Consider the following 17,248-nt stretch of genomic DNA (forward strand, 5'->3'; position numbering starts at 1 on the left):
CATGCACTGCTACGCCGAGACCCCCTGTAACTCAGAGAAGCCACGGAGGACTCTGAAACTTCTCCCAGCCCTTAGTCCACATGAGGGGGAGGAGATAATGAGTGCAATTGAAATTTTGGGTGAACTATCACTTTAATATTAGCAATGACGATAAATTAATCTTAAATAATAAATATACTATCAAATATTATCAGCTTTCAACTAATTGATTAATCATCGTTTCTGTTCTAAGTTGCTCCATCAATACTGTACATGAAGGCGATGACAGCAGGAGGAAGGAGCCTCATAAAGAGACAGAGATGGATGGTGATCTCCAACAGGACAGAAGGAAACCGATGAGGATCCTAATAGAGCATACAGAACAATGATGAGCTGCAGCTAACAGTTATTAGTGGCTTGGACATCAGCCCAGATATTGACTTCATTTCTATATCGGGTATAGGATAATGGAGCTGATCCATGACGCTGATCTATTCACTTCACTTCTATGTTCAGTTCAGTTTATTATGTACTGAAGGAAATTGATTTGCAGCAGATAGAAGGCAGACATACAGGTAACAAATAAATACAGTCAATGCCAATAGTTAAAGTAAAAGAAAGTGAGAGGAAAAGAAAGAATAGAACATAATTCTCTCCTATTTCATCATGTTGAGCTTTTTCACTGCAACAGGGATAAAAGAGGCCATTGCACGCTGAGTTACTACAGCAGGGCTTTCTAACACGGCGGCCAGATGGCAAAAGGTTCAACTCTAGCTACAGTACAGAATCGTTCCAGCCTTGTTTGTCACTCGTGCTACATCAGGTGTCAGCAGCAGGTAGACAACAAAGGCAGGTGTACAGTTTATTCATCCAACAGTGATATTAGATACACACAGGTATCAGTGTCGGCATCAGGACTGAAAAAGCCGGATCGGTGCATCCCCAGTTGTTAAAAATAAATCTGTATACCACGTCATTTTTTAGTTAAATGGACATTGTGTAACTTCTCCTGTTATCTATTTACGAAAATCGATTATTTCGTTCAAAAGTCTGTTTTTCATTAATCAGTAATCCCCCATCAACAAAGTGAAGTGTTCCTTTCAGCTCTGAATGAGCCGTTCATATCATTCATATCTCCATGGAGACGGTAAGCTTGGTGCTGCTGCCATGTGGTGTCGCCATGTTTTTACGTTCAGTGGCAGCGTGACGGTAGGAAACCACGGAAACCGCAGTGCAGTGAGGAGGAATGGAGCGTTACACTGATGTTGCATTCATGTGCAGTCGGGCAGACGGCCGTCGCTAACAAACCAGATGTCATTTTAGTCACAGAAGTCCAGAGAAAGTCGGTAAAACGTGGGTCAGGTCAACAATACGACATATTGTCATGTGTATTGTTTTGCTGACCGACCACTTGTTTACATAGAGGCTTGTTTATGCCGTTACGTGCAGCGGCTGTCGTCCGTCTGCCGTCTGCCCAATTTCACGTGAATGCAGCATGAAAAATACCATTGAGTTGCTTGCGATATACAACCGCAACGCTAGATGGGAGTAATTCCTACACAATGTACCTTTAATATGAGTATTTGCAGCTTTTCTATGTCTCATGTGAAACCAAACAGAATGTCCTCGCAGCATCTTGACACTGACACCGCCACGTATATACAGTATTTAAACCAAATGATTGATCGGTTCATGGCAAAAAAAATAATAAGCAGCATGAATCTGCTCTGAAAACTATTGTTGGTTGCAGCTGTACGAGCGTGAAACCAGCTGATAGGGGAACATATGAAGAATAAAGGACAATGGGGAGCGTGTGATGTGACACATGACTGTGTTTTAAACAAAGAGTTTGAACCACCGGGGGAGAAAGAGTGTCAGTTCCTCCACATTTTACTACAATCAGATAATAGGTTTCAGACACGGCCATTTACATTTTAGTCAAATAGCTCTCACCCAGAGGAAAAGTGGAATTGAACCCAGTTTCATGTGTTGCCACGGCATTAAAAACTCCTGCTTTGCACAGTACAGCACAGCAGAGGGCAACCACAAGAGCAGACCTGTGTAAAGTCTCAACCTGCATCGTCTGACATTCACCGTGACTGTGACTTTGAGCCACTGAAGCTCTGCCTCCTACCTGCTACTATATCCGTAGCGAGGCGTCCCAGTTTAGAGCCGAGCAAAGAGGACAGACTGCGGGGACGGAGCAACTTTCAGACAACCTTGGCAGCGTGACTAAGCTTTCAGGAGCAGAGAGGGAAAGAGAAAAGATGGAGGAAGAGGAGAGGAAAGAGGAACAGATGATGACAAGAGAGCGTGGACAGAAGGAAAAAGGAGGGTTGTGTTTGTTTTACACCACCATATTTCACATGTTTTTCTTCTGGCTAATAATTGTTTTCATCACTGACTCATCAATCGGCCTGAGCAGTGAAAAATACAGTTCCACAGAACACCATCTCATCAAATGTCTTGTTTGCTCTTATGTAAGAATCAGAAAGTTCTTAGACACAAAAACCTGGTCGTTCTCCTCTTATTATTATTAAATCAAACTCATTTTGAATCAAATCTTTTAGCAAATCACTGCAGCTCTGTTCTGAATTCTGCTCTTCTTCCTTTAGAAACCACACAACAACTCTGCAGAGATAAGACGACAAACAACAGGAAACAGAGAGAGAACATGTAGCTGCTGAATCCCTGCTTTCATTCTGATCAGGGAGCTTCGTTGCACATCGTAACCTTCCCTCACACACATCCTGTCCCTGTTCCTGCTGCCACTGTCAGAATAAGTAGATTATCTGACCTATATCTGATCAGAGAATACTCCACCAGCACCTGAAAGGTGTCGGTTCCTTATTTAGTAGCCAGTTCTTTAAATCAGGTCACTAACACAGGAGCTGTTGATGTGTCATGTGGACCTGCAGCGACAGATGTGTTAAAGCAGATGTGTGGAAGTGATACAAAACATTTTTTGGTGAGGAAATGAACAGTTCTTTTTCTACAATCTACCTGATATTGCATCCCACATACTGGGGCGAGACAAATATCTTTTAAAAATATTATTAGCAGCCAGTAAGAAAACCGTAACTCAAAGCTGGTTACAGACCACACCTCCAGCAGAGTCAGACTGGATCGATGTTGTGACTAATATCCAAAATATGGAAAGGATGACCTATTCCTTGAATCTACAGACTGATAAATATTTGCACTATTGGGAAAAATGGATTGTGTAGCTACATGTCCACAAGAGATGCTCATTGAGCCATCACTGTATTTGTAACTCCATCAGTATAACTAACGTCTGAATGAATGTATAGGTGACAACTGTGTGTTCTATGTCTCTCTGTATGTTGTCTATGCTCCTTCTATAAAAAGAAAGTACAAAAAAAAAAAAAAAGCAGACGTGTGGATGACAGAAGCATCAGACTTCATTTGGTGCCTCATCAAACTGAGCGAGCCACACCCAAGTCCTCTGGTCGCAGACTGCTTTGTTCTGGCTCTGGCCACCACTGCCTCTCTCTACATCACTCTCTCTCTCTGTTACACACACACACACACACACACACACACACACACACACACACACACACACACACACACACACACACACACACACACACTGCCATATTGCAACAAAGCAGTGGCAGACAGCAGGTCACATGCTTGTCTGTCGTACAGTGTGCGTGCGTGTATTCAAATTCCTCTCGCGTGTTGTGTGTGTGTGTATCCGCCGCCAGCGCCCTTCAGCAGGGCGTCGTTTGGCTCCGGCTCCTGCAGCCCGCAGCCCGCAGCCCGCAGCCCGCCAGCCCACGGTCCTGCATCCAGACGCTGCTCGCAAAACTAACTGACAGCACAGACGGAGCAAATATGAGACAAGCACTTATTAAAAGACAGTAATTCAGCTCTCAGGGAAGTGGCACGAGCGCTCAGTAAGGCAGCCTCCCCGGTCTGCAGGCGCTGTCAGATACGTTAACAGCCCCACCACAGACATGAAGTGAGATGTGACATTACCAGCTGCCTGAGAACACCCCCCAAAATGACACGCTGCTAATTGCAGAGGGGCCAGAGTTTTTCTTACAACTGATTATCCCTCTCAGGAGTTGTTGTTGGTTTTTTATTTTTTGTTGTTGTCGTGGTTTTTTTCCACAGGCGGAGGAGTCTGGCCGGCCTGAGGTGAGAGGCTGGCTGTGCTAGATCTGTCAATCTCACAAACAGCTCCATCAATCTGCCGCCAGCGCAGGGAGAACGAACAATACCAGAGTCAGCAGCAGCAGCAGCAGCAGCAGCAGCAGCAAAAAAAGAAGGTTGGCGTGGCTGTTAACATACGGGATCGTCATGTATTTGAAAATGAAACAGCCTAGTGCGTCCCGGATGCTTGGATGCAGCATCGTCACACTTGTATCCTGGTGGTTTGGTCACAGTCGAGGAGACGAGGAGGGGGATTCAAACACTTGGCTCAGCAGTAGGGATGTCACGATTACTTGTTTTCACAATTAATCGCGGTGTTAAACGCCACAATTAATTTATCGTAAAGATTCCTAAATACCGTCACTTTCCAAAAAAAAGATTATGTCGGAACCACCTCGACAGATGTGCGCCAAAGTAAAGGTAAATGCACAGATACTGGTCCATTTAACTATTGTAACATTGAAGTTGTAGGAATTTAAAAGTTCACGTCATTTGTAATTAAAAAAAAACTAACGAAAAAAAACGATTAAAATAAACTTAAACTTTTGGTATAGATGACAATTAGCCTAATGGCTTGAATAATTCAAACACTTCCCCTGGGGAATATAATTAGTCCTTTTTTAATAGATACTTAAAATATTTTGTGTAAATAATTAGCAAGACTATATTTGATTTTACACATACATACATGTTGTGAAATTAATTAATGCATAATAATCGTGATAATAGTAGTACCGTGATTATTTCTCTGACAATAATCGTACCAAGAAAATCTATAATCATGACATCCCTATTCAGCAGCGTCAGTGACTCTGTCAGTGAGTGTTTTCTGGCCTGTGTAGACGTACGGCAGCCTGTGATGTGACTTATTTATCAAGGACACATGCATCCTTCTTATGGATCACTGATAAAGCTCCCACACTAAAAAATATCACTACTACACTGGAGTGAAGGATCAAGCACTGAATGTTCTCCATCTTGCCCCCCCCTCCGTCCTAAGCGATGTAAATCACAGCTGAGTGCAGCATCACTACATCTCACGCTGGAATACACAGGAACGTGATATTCTTCAGTTGCTGTGCAGCATCACATCTAGGGATGGGAACCGAAATTCGGTACTTTTTTGGTACCGACCGAATTCCCACCAAAGTACCGAGTATCGATTCACATAAAGTCAATCGGTACCACATTTCGGTACCTGAACGCACCTTCGTCGTGCGTCAGCAAGAGTGCAGTCTGCATGAGCCCCGCACACTCGCGCCCGACCCCCTTCTCTCTCTCTCTCTCTCTCTCTCTCTCTGAAATGAGACGCGGAGAAGCGGCAGCGCCAGCCCGTCGTTTAAAATCAATACCTGAAAAACAGCCGACCGTCATTTAACGTGAAGAACGGACTGTTGTGACAATCCGTACCGAAGCGGTCCGTCATGTCCTCGTCACATAATGAGAGTATCTAAACGAGGATGAAGTCTCCCACTCTCCTCTCGTCAAAACGTGAAGTCCACATGTTGCAGAGTTTGCACTGCAGTTTCAGTTTTTTTTTTTATTTCACAAAGTTTCACACAGAGCTTTCTGATGGCTGTAGGAGTCTCTCCATGTTTCTCCTTTTCCCACAGTAAAAACGGACATTTTTTCAGACAAGACTATAGTCTCATAAACTTTTTTTTAATTTTTTTTTTTTAATTGAATGACTATTCCATTATATTAAAATCATTGCCCATCCCTAAAACATAAAATACTCTTAAAGGCTGAGGAGTTGTGATGTTGTTAGGAGGTAAATATTAAAATTTTAGACATTTTTATTTTAAAAAATTTTTTAATTACCACACACACAAAAAGTACCGAAAACAGGTACCGATTGGTACCGGTATCGGTTCCCAGGTACCAAGTATCGATACCGTATCGATTCAAATGCGAAAGGTACCCATCCCTAATCACATCCTCTCAGCCTCTCATCCTCTCATCCTCTCATCCTCTCAGCCTCTCAGCCTCTCATCCTCTCAGCCTCTCATCCTCTCATCCTCTCAGCCTCTCAGCCTCTCATCCTCTCATCCTCTCAGCCTCTCAGCTGTTGTTGTTGCTGCGGCTCCTCAGACCAACGTCCAGCTGCAGCAGTGGTTTGGCTTCTAGCTGCACTCAGCTGCTCCACTCCAAGTCAAAACACAACACAAAGCAACTTCACAGGCCGTTAAGCACGGTGATTAACGTGATATTTCATTGATGGCTGCAGGGAGATTGTGCTGCGTGGACCTCTGACTGCAGGGTCAGGCAGCGCCGCCACCCCCGGGCTTTTAGGGATTCAGAGAAGTGATCAAAGACACTTCGGCAGGGCAGATGACTTCTGGCTTAATGCTTCCACTGAGGTCATGTGGATCATGTGGATGGGCTCTCTGAACACTGAACCACCCAGAAGTGGACAAGGAAAGGGAGATAAACTGGCAAGGAGTCAGGGGAAATTCCCATTTCAGACACTTTGTGTCCAGTTTCTGTCCTCATATATCATTAACATCCATTATGACTGCATCACACTCAGCAATTTCATTATTTAGATCAGGGGAGGCACAACCACCATGAAAAAGATGTTAAACTTAACTATTCCTTCCTATCTATCTGCTATCAACAGTATCTGAATGGGCCACAAAGCCACAGGCAGCAGTCATCACCTGACTCTGTGTTTCTTCTCAGCTGTTTGAAGTTTTTTCTTTTTTTTTTTTTTCTTGGATGTCTATTAGCTCATTGTTTTGGTTTCCCAGCCCACAGCTTTATTGTTTTAGTTCACCGCTCTCATCTCTGGTGCTGTTGCCAAATGCAGCTGCTTTCAGCAAAAAAAAACACCTGATAATGTAATCAGTGATACATCTTCATCAGGAGGAGGTGTTGTGAGAGAATACTGGACCAGCATCCACTCACCACAAACACAACTCAGACCAGCACTAATGTTGTTGATCTGTGTACTTTGGCTTAAAAGAAGAAGATATGTCTGTTGTCAATTATGGACCTAAAGAAGTCAGTTAATGCTCATTCAATTTATAGACAATTAACATTGGTCCTTTACAATGCTAGTGAAAGTTATGGGTCATTCTTTGCTTTGTAGTCTAATGAGGATGAAGAGAGAAACACATTCATTAGCACAGCTCCATTCATTCTGTATTAACCTCAGTGTTTAGTCTTTAGGGGTGAGGAGCCAGTTCCTGCTGATGTGGGCTGAGTGAGATGGATCAGTCAGTCTATGATGAGGCTGACAGAGAAACAAACAATAACCTAATGACCTAACCTGCACGTCTGTGAACCCACACAGGCACGGAGAACATGTCAACTCCACACAGTGAGGGCTCAACCCAGATCCTTCTTGCTGCGAGGCCACAGTGCAAACCACTGCACCATCACGCCGCCACCAGGGGAAACTGACAGAGGGTCAGCTCTGTGAAAATGTAGCCATCAGGTTGATTCCTGCAGAAAGAGAAGCTCAGAATTGTTTACTATGACAGTAATAGCCCTTTTCCCACCAAAAAGAACCTGGTGCCAGTTCTTAACTAGTTCAACTGATGTGGCCCCAAAAAAACAGTTTGCTTTTCCACTGGCAAGGAGCCAAGTCAGAGCCCCGCCCCCCGCCCCGCCCCCCCCTATGCAGGTGCTGCTCCTGTCTCTGGATGCCTACTATAGAGTTCTCAACAGAACAGGCTTGAACCGGTCCGACCCTGCCGGTGTTGAAGCCTGGACCCAACGCAGCCTGCCTCACTAGCGTTAATTCTCGGCCCGAAACCAGTCAAAAAAAAAAGAAAAACAGAAGGAGCCGTCCTGGTCATGACCTCAGCAAACGGCGACTGCATTTTGATTCTTAAAGGGATAGTTGAGTTTTTTTGAAGTGGGGTTGTATGAGGTACCAATGGCCAGTAAGTATAATATCTGCAGTAGAAATGTCTCTGCTCTCCCCCACTGAGAAACACCGGCGCATCCCGCTGCTCCGAGACACAGGCAGTACTGTACACTGTTCTGAATGGGGGACGATTACTGTAAGTATTTTCGCCGCCTACGAGAAGTCCCAGTTCAAAAGTACGATATACAGTAAGAATTTACAATTAAAGTTAGTTTATCTGGAACTAATCAACTCTGTGCTGGATCGATTCGCCTACCAGCTGTTTGGGTCTGACTCAGCAGTGAGGAGAGTGTAACGAAATACCACGAAGAGGAATACGGTGAAAGCTGTAAGGGGACCGTATTGCATTTACAACACACCTATCTTCTAAATATTTAGAAAAGCTGAACTACCCTACTCTTAAACGACCATCCAGGATGGTCCTGTTGGTCAGGTAACCCCCTGGCCCCCTGATCCTGGTGTAATCGGTTCTTGGCTGTAGCCCAGCAAGGAGTTTTGAGAGCCAGGAGGTGTTTAGGCAGTTGAAAAGCTAAGATCAGGTGTAAAATCAGGCTCTGGCTCTGAACTAGCACTAGAACCAGCTGGGTGGAAACGGGGTATAAGGAACCTCATCCTTTTCTGACCTGAACCAAAAATGGAGGAAATGTTGCCGAAGTGAGTCACCGACATTTCTGCTGTGTCAGGCTGCAGTGGACAGGTCCAGTCTGAGCAGACTATGTAAATGATGTGTTTGACACCACACACACAGCTTTGATCTCATGTTATCACTGCAGATAGAAATGATGGACGACACTACAACAGAGTGGAATCCTTCATCGTGTATTAATCCCTGCTCTTCATCACCCCCCGTTCCCCGTCACACTCTCTCTCTCTCTCTCTCTCTCTCTCTCCAACTGCAACCAGCCGAGCAGGACGGAGGAGGAGAGCGAGGCCACGCCGGTGGCAGGTCTTCCGCCCAGGGCCGTGCCGGGGGGGGGACTGATCCGTGGCCTCGCCAGCTGCCGCCTGTTGCCACAAACGCCATCAAGCGCTCCATTCCTCCGCGTCGTAGTAACTTCAGCAGCGAAAAAAAAAAACAAGTTACGCATTTATTTGCACAAGCTCCTTAAACGGTGTTCGCGCCTGCAGCGGTGACAGCCACAGCGCGAGGTTAAATGAATAATACAAAGAGATGCGAGAGGCAATAATGCATGCAAGAAATCCACTGTGGGCTCAGCTTTGAACAACTGAAAGAATAACAAATAACGGGGGCCCTGCTATGAATCAAGCCATGTTGGAATCAAAAGGACTTCAGCTATCATGCTAACAATCCGCGCCGGTGACACATATTGTACCTCGGCAACGCCTTTTGAAGAAGACTGTGGAAAAAAGTGATTTTAATATGGTCGGACAGCTGCACAGGAGAGAGGTAGGATTTCTCTCTGGCTGTCTTTTTTGTTTTGGACATAGTTTCTTTGAGTGTTGTTCTCTAAAGACTACATATCAGGGAACAGGAGGAATGTGTTTATGGATTAACCTCCAGTACAGATGAGGCTGGAAAAGCAGTGATTCTCCTAAGGCTTCCCTTGTCTGGTTCAGACTGTGGCCGATGCTTAAAGACTCTGTCCATCAGCGCATCAACGCCATGACAAATCACTTTCAGTCTTTATATGTCACATGAGTGTCACAGAGGTCAGCGGGTCAGCAGCAGCAGCAGCAGAAGTGTGTCAGTGGTCACATTTCCACTGACTGATCCAACTGACTATCCACACTCTAAACCATGAAGAATCCTTTACAGATGTTAAAAGGGCCTGTTAGTTTTTTTTTCCAGGCCAGCTGTGTGCATGTGTGTGCCAAAGTGTTTGATCAGGGTGAATCACAACCTCACAGACCAGCTGGAGCCAGATAGAAGAGAACATCCTTCAGTTGTGATATCAAAATCTGCCAGTGTAGTATTTTGCATCTCTGAAACATCGTATGGAGCTAAGGTTTTGTTTAGGAGGGTGTTGTATTTACACAGTTACACATAGGCAGCATAAAATGGCACAGCGGAGGTACATTTTGAGCTTGGCGTTATTTTATATTTGTCAAATATGTCAACAAGTTCTGTCTGCTCAAAATAAGAGTCCATGAAAACAGTGTTTTGATTCTGTCTTGTGGAGAGCAGCTGTTAACAGTCACTTGACAAGAGCTGCAGCCTCCGTTGTCTATACGATAGAAAACGCTACAACATGTGGTCTGAGTCGCTCCGTGTTGAGGACAGACTGGACCACGGTGAGCTGCTATCAGACAGAGAGGAGAGGCGCCGCAGAGACAACTGTTATGATTGGTGTTGCCATCCACCGCTGGAGACAGCTGTTGGTGAATAAATGAGATAATATTTGTAGCTGGTGAGTAAACAGCTGTTGATACTGATGTTGGCTATGGAGCAGCAGCAAAACTTCCAAAGAGCCCCTTGGAGACAGCTGAGCAGCGTTGTTCTTATCAAGAATGGTGCATTGGTTAGGGACTATTTTCCGCTGCGGATTAATACACATATGGAGGGTATTAACTGCAGCAACACGACATATGTGGGATGAGCTCATAATGAACTACAGTGTCCACGTTCATCAAATTGAAAGAATAGTTCCTGATGGAAAACCAGGCTCTGGATAAACAGACACAACTTGTTGGTCGGATGTTGTTACGTTCATTTTGTCTTCTTCCTGCAATTTGCTGACAATAAGATAACACATAATATAAACAAATAATATAATAATATCATAAATGCCCCATTATGTCTTTCTGAAATTTTTTTTTACCGTATTCCTTCAATTATAGGCTGGTATTCAATTAAGAAACAGGTCTATTGTTACGGCTGGGGGCGTTGTTAACATCAACACATAAAGGCCGGCCCCAAAAACACTCCAGACAAAAGAAAGCTGCCGTCTGGGACAGCTGCCGTCAAACTGCCAGAGCTGTGATGGTCCGGTCCAAAATGCTCTGATTTACTAGAATGGCAGTGAGTTGGTCCGGCATGCGCAGCACAGACGAGCGGAGCAGAGACGGAGCATGTGGAAACTGGGTGACTCAGCTCTGACAGCTCAGCGAGGAGAACAGGTGCCAAGCAGCACAGGAGGAAGGTGAAGATGAGCTCCTGAACGATGAGCTTGTTTTCATTTGGTCTCTAATGTGTGAAAATTAACAAAGTAATGGAAGAAAAACTGAAAATATGAGCAAGTATTAGAAATATAAAAGCCTTGCTGTAATAAAAGCCTTCCTCCAATAAGAGCCAGTACTCTGGGCAGCTGAGAAAATAAAAAAAGCCCTGGTCACTACTTGAGGAAATACAGTATGTTGTCTATGTTGATGTGTCGATTAAAAAAAGGCAGCTACTCTACTGACAAGGGCTTCAATAGCCCATAATGCATTGCAACTGTTCTTGAAAGAGGGCTGTTCCATTTGTTCCTTCACGTTCCACCAAAGATAAAAGTGTAGTAGTGTAACACACCTCGGATTGATAACATAGATTCATTGAAATGAATAAAACAAGAAGATAAACTGTGTGCGGCCGCTCCGCCGTCTTAAAAGGAGAAAGGCAGACACTTTGTTTTTCTTCCTCTCACTGACAAAAGCCAGTCTCAACAATGGAAACCCGACTACACTACTGTAGTATCTTCTCAAGTCTCCTCTGGTCTGTGTCAGGACAAAGACAGGTGCTATTTAAGATGCCAGCCCCCCCCCACCCCCTCTCATATACATACACACACACCATTACTACCACTACCACCACCATTGTGAAGGGCTCTATAAATACACCTGGTTAGAGATGCATATAGCTGCACTGACATGGTATGTGTAACATTGACCTCATCCCAGTATTGTCTTACATGAGGCCTTGAGCAGCAGCAGCAGCAGCAGCAGCAGCAGCAGCAGCAGCAGCAGCAGCAGCAGCAGCAGCAGCAGCAGCAGCAGCAGCAGCAGCAGCAGCAGCAGCAGCAGCAGCAGCAGCAGCAGGTCTGGACGTGATTCAGCTGCTGGAGCGAGGACGCTGGGGTCCCGTGGCAACCAGCATCCTACAACAACAGCATTTCTCTAATAGCAAAGGCTTGAAAACAGAGATGCAGGTCAGTGGGCTTTGATGATAAATTTGTAAGAAATGATTGGATGTCAGTGTGAATATGAATCAAGGTCAGATATGAGATCATATGGGCCGGTTGTTTTCTCTTTACAGGGATAGTTCAACATTTTGGCAAATTCGCCTATTGCCATAATCCCTTTGTTTTAGCAGTTGGTTCATTACCTTGAATTGTCGGTGCAAGCTGTTTTTAGATCGGCGGGGCAGAGACGCTAGCTGCTCAGCTAACGCAACAGAGGCTCATGGTATTTCTACGTTTCCCTCATCAAACTAAATACACAATCCAACAACTCCAATACACTCTGGTGGACAAGTTGTGACCTGCACATTCACCACGCTATGAAATAATGTGTAATTATACAACATTACGACACATGAAGCAAATACTCGGAACTACTCGAGTCGTGAAGTCACTCTGCTGAGCAGCCGTGTCGGGAATGTAGTTCCGGCTACGCATTTACCTCGAAAACAACTCAGTGTCATAACGTTCTATTATTATCTCATAGCGTGGTGAATGTGCAGGTCACAACTTGTCCATGAGAGCGTTTTGGAGTTGTTGGATTGTGTATTTGATGAGTTTGATGAGGAAAAGGCGGAAATACTGCGCGCCGTGCAGAGCTCACGTCTCTGCCCCGCCGATCTAAAAACAGCTTGCACCGACAGTTGAAGGTAATGAACCTACTCCTAAAACTATAGGGATTATGGCAATGGGCGAATTTGCCAAAATGTTGAAAAACCCCTTTAAGAAATGAAGAAGTCATAAGCTTAGTTCAGCTGTAGTTCTACAGTTTGGTAGTTCGACATTATCTCATTCAGATCACATCAGTTACCCTCGGGTGTAAATCTGTTTGATCTGTTTGTTCCAGCTCTTTGCTCTCGGTACGTCTGATTGTTCACGTCTGTTTCAACTCCGTCTCCTTGAAATTCCATTCACATAGAAGAGAAAATAGATTTTGAAGGGAGTGTAATGCCAAACATATTGTATGTTTCTAGTAGCATAATGAGAAAATTGTTGCTCAATAACGTTTCTGGCAAGTTGTGAAACACTCAGGGAGCAAAACCGCCAGACTACACTACATGCTCCAATCTAAGCAGCTCCCAGCACTGGAGCAACACAACAAAAACCAAACACAATAAAAACACACATCGGTTTTGAACATAACGGTACATTTGTCACAACAGCGTAACTGGAGAAACTATTAAAGACAAGACTTCTTCGATGTGAAACACATTAACATCATTCCCACTCCTCTGTTCGGCCTTGAAATGTCAATTTCCCATCAAAAGAGGCTCCATACATGAATGCAGCCTTGTTTCTCCTCTTGACTAGCTGCGTTCATGAATACTGAATGAACATCTGACAGCAGACCTGTCACACACTGTTTGGAAAACAGAACCTAGAGATTGAGACGGACATCCCAACACGCAGCTACTGTACTGCACCACAGGAAAATGCCCACTTCAGAAAAGGATTAGGAGCTTTTATTCAACGTTAACTAAAGATCCAGTCTTTGTATCTACTGTGCATGTGATCAGTGTCACCGTGTGGATGCTCTCTCTCTCTCTGAATCTCTACCATGACGTCTTCATCTGTCACATGTTTAAAATCGAGGCACTTGTGAGCTGCTCTGCTGCGTCCCTGGGTACAGTATATTCACTGGGCAGCTGGAGCTGTCAAAGCAATGTTTTCACTCATGCGCTCCGGGGCTTTGCCACTTACGTAATAAGTGAATGAAATGTTAATGTCAGCAAAGTTGACATCGCAATAAAAAGGAATTCTGCTCTGACTGAAGCAGCAGCAGCAGCAGCTACAGCATTAACAGCAGCAGCAGCAGCAGCAGCAGCAGCAGCAGCAACAACAGCAGCAGCATTAACAGCAGCAGCAGCAGCAGCAGCAGCAGCAGCAGCAGCAGCAGCAGCAGCAGGGGAGTCGACTGCAGATCACCTACAGGAGGCCAGAGGAACTCGTCCCGGCATTTCAGAAATAATGCACTTGTAACGACTTTATCTCTTTCCCTCTGTGGCATTTCTTGGAAAAGTGCCGCAGGCCGGCAGAGACTCGTCACACACGCGCGCACGGCTCCTCCGCGCTGTTGCTTAACACAGGCACTTCAGAGCCGCAAGAGCAGGGATGGGGGAGGAGGAGGAGGACGAGGGTGGGTCTCTCCACTGGAGGCTTTGGGGCTGGTGGGCAGACCTGAGGGGCGCTGGAGGTCTGGTCTGGTCTGGTCTGGTCTGACTGAGGCCATGAGGGCCTGTTTTAACATGTCAGCTAGATTGAAATAACCTCATTTAAGCTCCAGCTGAGACTTGGCTAACAAACACACTTTGTTTGTTGCTGGAAGATGAGCGACGGTGCAGGATTCACAATAGAACTGAGGCTGACAATGATAAATCTTCATCTGCCAGTGACTTACTCAATTATTTAATCAATCTTGTTGATTGGAAAATGTTGGAAAATAGCAAACATGTTACAAATTACATCTTTGACTGGTTCAGTGTTGCTTGAATAATTACTTAAACAACCAATAGTTGCAGATGTAATTGTATAGAATACCAACTTTCCTGTCCTGTCTTGTGTTTTTAACTGGACCCAGAGTCTGTACTAATAAATTATCTATCTATCTATCTATCTATCTATCTATCTATCTATCTATCTATCTATCTATCTATCTATCTATCTATCTATCTATCTATCTATCTATCATACCTGCTTTACCTCCATCTTCCTCTTAGTTTCTGGCCCTGCTCTTTGCAGTTACAAAGGTAAACACTTTTTTTCTAAAGCAATTGGAACACAGTGGTTTCCTGTGTTAAAGCTCCTATGTGGTTGAATCTTGAAATGTCCTCTACAAATAAAGCCTACATGTTTCCCACCCCTTCACTTGTAGAGGGTTGACTTCAGTTTGGAAAAGAACTGCAGATACTAATTGTTTAAATAGTCAGATTAAACCTTTTAAACAGTCTACAAACCAAATAAATGTAGCTTAACGTCACACAAGACTAAAAAGAAAAAACCAACAACTGAGAAGCTAAAACCATAAGATGTACAATGACTTCAAGTAGCAGATTGTTTTTCTGTCAATCAACGGAGTAAATCCTCCATTGTTCCAGCTCTGAGCTCCACTATGTAAAGTCACAGCAGCTGCACATTTCCCCTTTTGGCTGTGACTGGTCAACAGGATGTCACCCATACACCACACTACACTACACTACACCACACTACACTACACTACACTACACTACACTACACTACACTCAGCCTCATCCTTTGTAATGTGCATACATACAGTAGTAGTACATAGCCTGCTACATGGCTGACTCACTGGATGTGCACTGACCGCTGCCCCCCCCCCCCCCCTGTGTCCAGCTGGCCCATCATCAGGCAGCGCGGCCTCACCACCACCACCACCACCTCACACACATGACCAAAACATGTCACAGCGGTGGAGGAGCACAGAGACACAGACACACAAACCCCCCCCCCCCCCAGCCAGTCTCCTCTCCAACCGGCTCCATCGTCCTCTGCGGCACTGAGCCCGACCAGCTCCAGACCAGCTCCAGCTCTACAGCAGAAACCATCCATTTATACCAGTGCGTCACGTTTACTGCCGCTGCTGCTGCTACACACTGACTCACACACGCACACACACACACACACACACATTCACCGCAGTCCAGATGTGACGTCCAGCACACACCGAGGAACATCTGTAATTGCACATTTACGCATTATGTAAGAAAACAGCGGGACATTTCTCCTAGGCAGGGCTGACGGTAGAGAGAGGGGGGGGGGTGCTGCTGGAGGGGGAGGAAGGTGTCGTGGTCATTTGTCTGAAGGTAATAAGCTACATTACTGAGGCGGAGGCTGCAGCTGATGGACTGACAGGGCAGATAGACAGGACAGCGCAGTCCGCGCCGCAACGCAACGCAACGCAGTGCACCGCAGCGCTGACAGACAACCCCTAGGTTACAAACTGTGTAGAGGAGAAGAGGGGAGAAAAAACAGCCGAGCTCACTCACCTCCTCCACCGTGTCTCCAGTCCGCCGCTCCGCTCCGCAGACCCTCCCCGCTCTGTGTGTGTGTCTCTGTGTGTGTGTGTGTGTGCGGAGGAAGCAGGCTGCTGTCCTGTCCTGTCCCCCCGCTCAGGCTGCTGCTTTCACCGCAGAGAACAGCGCTGTCGCCGAGCGGCTCCGTCCGCTCCACGTAGGTATCCTGCTGGAGATATCATCCAGTTGGGGGGTTTTCTCTTCCCTCTGCTTCTCTCTCTCTCTCTGCCGTAGTCCTCAGAGCTGCTGTTGTGTTGTGTTGTGAGTCTGTTGTGAGTCCTCCCGTCACGTCGCCCTCCTCCCTCTCCCTCTCTCTTCTCTCTCTCCTTTTTCTTCTCGCCTACAATCGGCTGCAAGTCGGAGCGTGCGTGCACTCGCACTCGCGCTTGCGCGTCCACGTCGTCGGCCGTAAAGGGTGGGTGTGGGGGGGGGGGCCGTGTGTGGTGGTGTGTTTGTGGGTGGGTGGGATTCTGGAGGACTCTCCTGTTGAATAACAGTGATTGTTTTCCAGGGGAGGAATGTGGCAATTAAATCTGAATTTCATTTCAGGTTTGATAACAGGCGGTGTCACTCAGCACATGACTGACACGAGTGGTGGGTGTGGCCAAAAATGTGGACACCCATCACACACACACACACACACACACACACACACACACACACACACACACACACACACACACACACACACACACACACACACACCTGAATGACTTTAATACTCCTGTTAAATTACTATCTATAAAGTTAACTGCTTATCTATCTTGATGTGGTTTTTATTCTGCTACTGGGGTGGAGCTGTGTAATCAGCCTTTATGGAGCAATATAACCAATAAAAATAATAAGCTTCATCAGCTGCTTTTATCAGGAAATGACATTACATTTTTTTTTAAAAAGGGGTGGGGGGCTGGGGTACAAAGTGCATGAAATATGACGTATGCTTCATGTTTAACTTTTTAAATTTCAGCCTTGTTTAATGTGCTCTTCTTCTTTTATTTTCTTGTATCTTTATTTATGTTATGCACATGATCAAAGGTACATAAGAATTTCACTGTAATTACTTGTAA

General features: G+C 45.3%; 1 protein-coding gene across 10 annotated transcripts in view; it reads right to left on the reverse strand.

The window, feature by feature from the left end:
- Positions 1 to 16,496, reverse strand: part of LOC146985495 (unconventional myosin-IXAa-like) — a 194,301-nt gene extending 177,805 nt beyond the window's left edge. For 9 of the 10 annotated variants that reach the window (XM_085778498.1, XM_085778497.1, XM_085778496.1 and 6 more), the window contains exon 1: positions 16,155 to 16,496. The gene's annotated coding sequence lies outside the window, so the exon portion shown is untranslated. The remainder of the gene's footprint in view (positions 1 to 16,154) is intronic. The other variant, XM_085778488.1, reaches the window with a different exon arrangement.
- Positions 16,497 to 17,248: the final 752 nt, after the last annotated feature.

The sequence above is a fragment of the Trachurus japonicus genome, chromosome 6 (assembly GCF_045865225.1).
Source record: "Trachurus japonicus isolate A0001 chromosome 6, Traja_1.0".
In the NCBI taxonomy this organism is placed as follows: domain Eukaryota; kingdom Metazoa; phylum Chordata; class Actinopteri; order Carangiformes; family Carangidae; genus Trachurus; species Trachurus japonicus.